The 10,035-nt window shown below is 39.3% G+C and overlaps 1 non-coding gene across 1 annotated transcript; it reads left to right on the forward strand.

Moving 5' to 3' along the window:
- Positions 1-265: 265 nt before the first annotated feature.
- LOC112118592 lies at positions 266-390 on the forward strand. Its single transcript, XR_002909059.1, has one exon. It is a non-coding gene; the product is annotated as a U6atac minor spliceosomal RNA (small nuclear RNA).
- Positions 391-10,035: the final 9,645 nt, after the last annotated feature.

Here is a 10,035-nt window from a genome sequence, read left to right on the forward strand (position 1 = left end):
AAACCAACCCAACCCTTAACTTTCTATTTCACCCAGCCTGGCCATAGCCTTCCTTATCTTTGTGTATTTGTGGCTAAACTTTATATATAAATAAATAAATAAATAAATAAACAAACAAACATAAATAAAAAATAAAATATAAAAATAAATAAATAGTATTGATGTTCTATTCCCATATGAAAGGGAGCTGATGAACATACTGAATGGCAAGAACAAACCTCAGAGCCCTGGTTTTAAGCTGCAAGGCAAACTTAACTGCCTCATAGTGTTGTATGAAAGGAGAGACTAGCACTCCCCTTGAGAAGGATGGAAGAGGTCCTAGTGACCTTTTCAACACACATATGGTTAAGGTATTGCCACTTACTTGGTGGCATCTATCCAAGGTGTTTGTTTTTAAGAGCGAAAACACATCTCTACCATTTTCTAGTAAATGAATTTGCATAGCTAAGATGCTAGGAAGCATAAATAAGGGCAGTCACTGAATTAACCAGGGATGAAAAAACTGTTATGGAATTACACAGTAATGGTAACTTACTGCATTTGCTCCTTGATGTAGAACTTAATTGCTCTATTTTTATTAGTAGAAACTATATGCATTTCACCCATGGATGGTATAATTAAGTTAATGATCAGTGAGTGTAATGAATTTGTGATTAAGCCCAATTTTCTGAACCTTTCATTCTTGCACTTTCTGTAATTAGGCATCTTAAGTACCTTAAATGAGTTGTAAAAATGTTTACTTTTCTTTAAAAACCTTCCTGGCAAAGAAAAAAAGAAATACAGAAAAAACTTGCTAATTTGTACTAATGACCAAGAGCCCCACTGAGAATTACTCAACTTGGTGAGTTATCAAATGAACAAAAACAATTTTTAAAAAGTAAGGATAACACATCACCAAATGTACTTTGTTCATTTATGTTGAGAATCATAGTTTAGTTTTAATTATCTATTAAACTACTTCACAGAGAATATATACTAGTTAAATTAGAGAAGTCTTAGTTATCTGAAACCTTCTCTTTGTGTCCTGCTGTTAACTCTTATGCAAAAGTGTATACTCAATACCCAACTACCTTCAGTTTATTAGTTCACCTTGTCTCTCTAATATCCTGGGACCAACATGGCTACAACATAGTTGAATAGTTCAAATGGTGTCATTCTAAACTTATCATCAGATTCACAATATTTATTTAAAAAAGTTAAAAACTGAGCAGAATACTGCACATTTTAATTCAAAAAGCTTATGTAGTTGCAAACACTATGACACAGCTCTGTTTCTATGACCACTGCACTGCAGAGGTCTGAGTGATTCTGCACATGTTTTCAAATTTGTGTAACCAGTGAAAATTTAATAGTGATTTACAATTCTTTTTGGGCGAGGGAATGACTTAACCATACAATTATGTGCAGAATACAACAAACTATTCTTAAAACTCACCCTCTCTTTTTGGGTACCACAGAGTCACTCTAGCCAGCTCCAGCTCTCCTTGAGACCCCAAAATGCACCTGACAGGCTGGCTCGGACACCAAATGTACCCGAAAGCTGTAGTTGAGTTGTAGACAAAGCATATTTAAAGCATGAGCCATTAGATTATAACTTTGTTGTAATCTCATAATTTTCTCCTCTGTGGGTGGGTGAGCAATTTCATTTTCATAGAGCCTAGAATCACCAATACTGGCCAGTCAAACCAAACCAGCCCTTAACTTTCTCTTTCACCCAGCCTGGCCATAGCCTTCCTTATTTTTTGTGTATTTCTGGCTAAACTTAATACAAAGCCATTAATCCTAAATTCTACAGCTAAAATCAATATGAGGTTTTCCGGAGTAAGAACGTCAAGATTTGACTTTAAGAATAAAGCAGTCTTTAGGGATATTTAGTATAGTGTTTTAAAAAATGGACCATGGCAATTCTGTTCTCAGGTCTTACAGCTGGTACTATACATCAATAGCAACCTGTTCAAACAAGGCTAGTTCCTAAACTCAGAAGCTATCATCCTATAGCTTGAAAAAAATGTTCTACATGCATCTAAACTCTGGCTCAGTCATATTTCATCTGTACTCAGGTCATAACATTAGCTTCCCGTTCTAACAAAGATTCCATTGTTAACATTCAAGGCATTTCATGGTCCACCACACAAGGCTCATCATATTTTATTTTCCTGTCATACAATTCGTTCTGCCGCTCTTGGTTCACAAGCTGCTGGTAGAATTCATTGTGAAGTGATGGATGCTGGGAAATTGTGGCAAAGTAGCCACCTATGAGTCAGGGGAACTGAAAAAGCAGCTGGATGCCCTTGAATAAGGGTTCTTGCTGGGCCTAACTGGGGTAAAGTAACAAAGGAGTTTAGTTCACCTCTATGGGCTTTTTGGGCGCTGCCTGCAATTATACAAACCTCACTTTGCAAGCTCATTGGAAAGCCATTCCTCAGAGGAATCTGCCTAGCAGGGATTTTACTCCAAGGGCTGAAGCTTTATTCTTGGGACTAGTTAGAAAGAGACGGAAGCCTTTGAGCTAGGGGGTATGGGCAATTAAATTATGCTACTTAAGTTTCCCGAGAGTTTCCTGTGTGTTTGGTGATCCTACCTTTACTTTGAGAACCTGGATTAAAATGTGCTTCACCTAAAGGAATTTAAGTGCATCATTTGGAGAGTATTTTTAGAAGCTCTCTGCTGTTGCATTATTTGTGAAACATTAGAATAGTCTTCTGTCTTGGGATTGCTTAGTTCACCTCCAAATCACAGACACGTCTAACCACATATTACCTATGTGAGGGTTTCTTTTGAAGATTACACTGGATAAATTTACTATTGTATTCAAAATTCAAATTTCTTTTAAACTTGTGTATAATCAGCCCAGTTATTCTAGCATAATGTATATTACTTCTTCAAAGGGCTCTGGGATGTTTATATGAATGGCACTATGTATATATGTTTTTCATTGTACAAACTGAAAAGAAAAATGATTTGAAATATTTAGATCAGTGGTTCTCAAACTTTTTTTTTCACGGACCACTTGAAAATTGCTGAGGGTCTCGGCGGACCACTTACTGATCTTTCCAATTGTTGTTTGTACCGTTAGCTAACTATTGTAAAGTGCTTTGCGTAAAAGCGCTATATAAAAAAACCTTAATAATAAACGGGTTTTTGTTCTACAAATAAAAGCACACAACTCATATTTTAATATCAGTAGTCTTACCTTTCTAATGCAATGGACGTGCCCTCTCTCCCCCACCGCAGCAGCCCCCGAGCTGGGGCTGGGAAAGAGGGGGTCTCTCCCCTGCCACAGCTGGGAAGGAAGGCCAGAGATGGATTTTGAGGCCTGGATCAACAGAAATCTGATTTAAATGGACCTCAGGCCTCCAAACCCAGAAGATCTCAAAACAAAGTCAGTACAGAACACATCAAAGGCAGATGAGACCTACACTGTAAAGACTATTACATTTCAGAAGCAACATTTTTAAATAATCAGTGCAATAGGCTACTAGTACCAGTGCGCACATCTCAGCAAATGAGGAATGTCTTAACATGAACAAGGAGTCTCTTTGCTGCATTTTGTATAATCCGTAAATGATTTTATTGGAATCCTTTAAAAAGACAATTATTGTAGTCTAGTCTTTATGTGATAAAATCATGGACTAATGTCTTCATATCAGCCCAAGAAAGAAAGGAACAATATTCTGGCAATGTTCTGCAGATAATAGAAAGAACATCCAAAACCAAGTTTAATATGTTCCTGTATAGAGAACTCACAAACAAAGATGAAATCCAGACTATTAATGGCTGAAATGAAGTAATGCTGCAGCTATTAAGGGGAAGAGTCATGGAAAGAAAAGAACTCAGTACGTGTTTGCAGTCAAAATGCAATTTCAGGCTTATTTGAATTTAACTTTTAAAAACAATTCTTGTTCATCCAGTTATTTGCTTTGATTCTTTGAATTCCTCTGTGGAGAATTGGGGCTGCGCCATTAGGAATGGGAGAAAAATAACGAGGAATAGTCAGCATGACAATGGTAAAGTAAAGTGAAATGAGGAGGCTCACTGATATCATGGTGATTGGGATGATGTAAGAACCGACACAAACAGCTAGAGGAAGCACATAGATGTTTAAAGTAGCTTTATACCAAAAAGGGAGCCAGCGAGAATGCCCTCTTGAACCTCCACTGTTAGTAGGGCAGTTAGTTTGAGGTAGCTGTGACAAAACCTGTGACTTACTCATGTAAAACTCCTATAGGTAGATTGAAAGCAATGGGAGCTTTGTCAGAGCAAAGACTTCAGGACTGGGACCTCTGTGACTGAACAGGATATTCAGGAGGTCTTCAGAAGGCTGAGGGGGTTCTTTCCTGTGATCTCACTGTCGCCACTGATCATTTTATTTCACGTCTCATGACATTTGATATTTTACTTAATGCCTCAACTCCTGGAGACAAGAATCTCACCTTTCATTTTAAAAAAGGTACGTTTCTAACCTGCGTGGTTGCAGAGAAAAGCTTGAAAATGTGGCCCACGTGCACCTTAAATACTCAGAAGTCAAAAGCAAATAAAAAGAACCCAGTGTTTATTGTTTTGAAAACTTGCATGGTTTTTAAGCCAATCATAATTTTGGGGAGGCCTGACTCATGATCTTTCAGCATTTGGGGTCGGCAGTACTGCTTCTTATTATTATAAGTCACAAAACTAGGACAGGATGTGCCTTCTTAACTCTGTAGTCTGTTAATGAAAGAGGACCCAGTTATTTTAGTGCCAGCTCTCGAGGTGCTCAGTCCCTTCATCTCTCATAAATTTCATTGGGAAGCTGAGGATACTCATACATCCCGGGAAGCTCAAGCATTTGATCCTTTAAAGAACGGGGGGGAGGGGGGGAATGTTTCATTTGTTTTGTTGTTTTAATCTTAAGCCTTAGGCCACTGCCATGTTTGTTACTTTGTCAACCAAATGACTCTGTAACTATGGTAAGTGGATGGCTCAGTAGCCTAGGGTTTACTTTAATAATTCATATAAATTCTGGCATTTCTCAACAATTTCCTAGACAACAAGATCTTATACTTGACTGAAATTCCTGGGGGAAAACAAGTGTGTCCCTATACTAATAGGATGTGGGAAGGCCAATTCTGACATTTTCTTAGCCAGACGTATAATTTTTATCATTAGCAAACTGAAGCAACATACATTTGCATCTGTAACAAGAAAATGTAACATTTGTATGGATCAGTAAATACTTTTCCACTGCAGTGTAAACAGACTTGACAGTTTAAATCTGTCAAAAATTGCAGTGATAATTATGCAAATCCCATACAATACCAAAGGAAGCTGATTTCTTAAGTATTCCCATATGAATATTTATGTTGTAATTATAATAGCAAGGTACATAAGATTAGAGATGTGCTGACCATAAAATATCCACGATGACCTTATTCTGCCTGATTAGTGAGGAAAAAAACCCAGACCCTTCTATGGTAATTGTGACTGCTGGTACAGTAGGCAAGAAACTCTGCCATTTTAAAGATGATCTGGCTCCTGGGCCATGGCTGCACAGCCACTGCCTCACAGGGTACCAATATATGCCTGTGCCAGGATATACCACATAGAGCACCAGTTTATGCCAGTGCTAGTATATGCTATGTTGAATGCCTTTTCAGAATACACATGCAATTTGCAATTTCTTGGGGACATTTATAATAGTACTAGCAGGCTCTGCAAGTGCATGTACTGTGTTAGTGATCACATTCAGACAGATTCTGATCCATCTTACACTGATGTAAATTAAGAGTCTTTCCATTGACTTCAAGGGATTTACTTTTATATGTAACGGTGAGTCTTCAATGAAAGGTTATGGGTATACTGCAGCCTGAGTGTGGGAGGGATGCAACAGATTTATTAGTGCGTGTACCAATTTGAGATTGTTAGCTCTTCTGAACTATTTAGGACTTGATACTCAGTCGTCTGTAGATTTACTGTGATTGTAGCTGCAGTCACATCATTAATGACTAATATAACTATTGGGAAAGCTCCCCCTCCATCCAGACTGACATCAGATTAGCGACTGCTGAACCAGTTTGACAGACATAAAAACTGAACAGAAACATTGCTCAACGCCTCAACCAAACTGAATATTAGACTAAGTGAAGTGCTGCCAAAATTTTAACGAAGGCCTCTCTCAAAAATTTGCCATCTCAACTGTTGACATTTTCATTTTTTTCAGGCAACTTTTCCCCCTTCTCCTATTACCCACCTATGTTTCGAGGCAATGTCCCAAGTACATGTAGTTTACAGGGTCTACGTGGTACATCACCTAGAAGCATGTGTGGTTGTAGACAGCAGTTGCCACAGCAACAGTGTGGGCACTCAAAGAGCTGAACAATTACATAAGCGCTGTCATCTTCTGCATTTTGAGGTGTGTTACAAGACAATTTTTGGAACCTTTCCCACAATTATAACCAATTTCTGGCCATGGTTATCACTCACTATATACAGAGTCAGCCTAAAGGTTTATGGAAAGGTCAGGGAGATGATTCTGAGAGACACTGCAAGGTTGACTAATATCAAGAGCTGGTCAGAAATTTTTCATCAAAACATTTTTTGTTGGAAAATGCTGATTCATTGTAACCGAAACTGGTCTGGGAAATGGTCGGTTTTGGTTAATTTCCTATTTTGAAAAATGCTGAAACAGAGGTTCAGAATTGTTGAAACATCCCATTTTGAAATTTTTAAAAGACAAAGTTCCAGATTTTGGGTCAAACAACTTTTCATTTAGAAATTTAAGTTAATTTATAGTAAAACGTGTAAAAATGTAACAAAGAACGAGTCAAAAATCAAAATTATTGAAACAAAAAGTTTAGATTGACGTGATTTCAATTTTGGGGGGATTTTTTGCTTGCAAAACTTTTAGAGATTGACTTTTTGTCCAAATTAGGGACAAGAAAATTTTTTAGACTCTTGAAAATTCATGTGGGATGGGAAAATTGGTTCCCACCCAACTCTACTTATGTCACATAAAGAGTGTAGTGAGGAACGTGTATAGGTGGGATGAAATTTAGGTTCCCCCACATGCCTCCTGCTGCACATGTGGAGCCCAGAGGAGTATGACTTTCAATCTTAGCAATAGATTTATATCAGTTTGCATTTTTAAGGCAATTACCACGAGAGCAAAGGCTAACGACTCTGTTTCTAAAATGAAAGCTGAGATTCTCCCCCTCACAGGGTTGCTGGCCCCTTTAAGGGGAGTCTAGGCCCAGACTACCTGTGATGAGCTAATTTAAGGGGAATGAGCCTATCTGGGCAGTTAATTGGATAACAACCACCTACGCTTGATAAAAGGCTCTCAGGGCTCCTAAGTGAGAGGGACTTCAGAGACCACAGGCCTCAAGGAGGAGGCTGTGCAACCCCTGTGAGCCAAGGGGAGAGACTTTAGTTCTAGATTGTTTTGGGAACTCTAGCAGAGGAATTTTGTCTTCTATTCTTTTGAGCTGCATAGAGTTCTTAAGGGGCTCTGAGAGAAGGGAAACTGAGGATGGAAGTGCCTGCAGCACTAGGTCAGCAGGGGGCACTACAGGCCAGGCACTCCTTTATAGGGCCCAAAGCCCAGACTTGGAAACAAGGGGCTCATGTGAGCCTCCTCCAGATAAAATACCTTAATTATTTTTCAAGTTGGACCTCTTTGAACAAGGACTCCTTTCTCTGACATGAGACCAACATGGTTGTGGCGCCATCCCTGTCCTCATGATTGCCCAGTTGCCTGTCTCTCGGTGATAGGGTGACCAGATGTCCCGATTTTATAGGGACAGCCCCAATTTTTGGGTCTTTTTCTTATATAGGATCCTATTACCCCCCACCCCCTGTCCCGATTTTTCACACTTGCTGTCTGGTCACCCTACTCGGTGATAGTGGGCCACTAGTCCCTAGTTCCTCAACACTTCAGAGGGCTCACTTGTCTCCTTCAGAGGGCTCAAGTACCTACCACACCACTGATGACCCCATTGTGAGGCCCACAAGACGGTTCACTGGGTCCCAATTCACTCTGTGGGGACACAGTCCACAAAGCACATGAAACTGGAGATGACTGACAACAAAAGCCGAAAGGCTGCTAGAGTTAGCAACCTCTGTGCTGAGATCTTTAAGGGTGACAAGGAGGCCCAGCCTGAAAGATAAGAATTTGGGAAGGTGTCACAGCCTTCTGCAAGATACCACTAGAAATGTAGACAACAGCGTCTGTTAAAGGGCCCCAAGAACACAAAACTTATTCTCAGACCCTTTAACACACCCGGGGCCAGTTCTGAGAGGCCAAAGAGAGAGCAGGAAGAGGAAGTGGGTTAAACAATAAAGGGAGAAGATTACAGAGAAAATGTTCAACTGTGAATTATCCTTCACCATGGAAAATTGGTTACAGATCCTCTTATTAGAGGGGAGAGGAGCTATATCAAGAAGATAGGATAATCTTTACAGCAGTGATCCTGTTAATTATTATTTCCATGCCAGCTGACTTCATCACTCCTATAATTTGCTGCTGACATTTCAAATCTCTATCTCATCCTGCCCTATCATTCTCTATATAGTGTCAATGTTGCAGCTAGGGATGTAATGAGACCAATTCTTTTCTGAATTGTCTAGAACACTAAACATCCATTAAAAATGGCTACCAATTTTCAAATGCTTATATAAGAAAATAACTTGCACTGTCAGCAATTCTGTTGATCTTTAGTACAAATGTAGCAATTAAAAATGGTGAGACACTAACTACCAAATCAGTTTATTAGGACACACAATTTGAACAGGATAATGACATTCTTTTTTCTGAAGCATTAATATGAAAAGCTATCACTGCACAACAGACGTGTGAGAAATATTGCACACATTACAGTTTTCCAATGTAAATTGCACTATAAAATACTACTTAGTTTTATGAGTGGAAGCAATTCATTTAAAATAGCAATAGGTAATATTTAATATGCAAGATGTATGTAATGTCTTTCTATATGGTTGCTATTTGTATTGCAATAGCAACCAAAGAACCTAATCAAGATCAGGACCCATTTCACTAGGTGCTGAACAAACACATAACAAAAGACAGTCCCCACCCGGAAGGGTTTACTATTGGAATTAAGAGACGAGGGTTGAGGGTTTAAAAAACAATGGGATGCAATGTTGGAGGGAGGGCAATGTTTAACAGGGACATGTAGTTACAGACACTAGTGCAGGTGGACTCCCTTCTCTTGTAGCATGTTCCAAAGCTCCTTGCCTTGGGGTGGAGGCTCCTCCTACAGCCTTTTAGGGAGGCAGGGATTCACCAGAAATCATTGCAAGACCATTATTAGTAACAATCAATAAGTTTGATCAGAAGCAGTCACTTTCATCAGTGTAAAAAAGCCCAGGTGCTCCCCAACATCAGTCACTGATCATAGTATCTTCTTCCTTTGGGGTTCTGGCAGATTCTTGCATGCTATTTGATTTAAGCCTTCTACTGGCCATGCAAAAAGGCCCTGCCCTGTCCCCCAGCCCTGAGCTCAAAAAACTCTCAGCCTGCTCTATCCTTGCAGCCTATGTAGTCCCTTCTTAAATCAAGTCCTCCTCCTCCAATCAGAAGACAGATGGCAGCAGGGGTGGGATTTCCTGTCAGCTCTCTAGCCAGCTAGGTTCTGGGGCCAGAGCAGGAAGCTGGCCCTTTCACCCTATTGATAGTAGATTTGGTGATCCACACTAGCTATGTGCACAAATAAATGATTTTTCTAAATGATAAAATATAAAAATGTAAGTAAAACAGAACTTAAAAATCACCATCTATGGAGCACCGCAGTATCTTTGAGGCCAACTAAAGTCCAGGATTTACATAGATATAGAGCAATTATGTTCAAAGTCTGAATCAGTAAAACATTATTGTGCTAGCATTCACGTTAATTTGGATGCATTTGGGCCATCCCCTTTAAAATCCTCTTTCCTCAGCATAGTTCTGATAATATGGATAGTTGGTTTTGGTGACTCATTTATAACCTTTTACATTAAGTGCATCATGAAGAGAGGGAGCTAGCAAGTAAATTAGCTCAGCAG

The sequence above is a fragment of the Terrapene carolina genome, unplaced genomic scaffold (assembly GCF_002925995.2).
Source record: "Terrapene carolina triunguis isolate 2854851 unplaced genomic scaffold, T_m_triunguis-2.0 Scaffold706, whole genome shotgun sequence".
NCBI lineage: Eukaryota > Metazoa > Chordata > Testudines > Emydidae > Terrapene > Terrapene triunguis.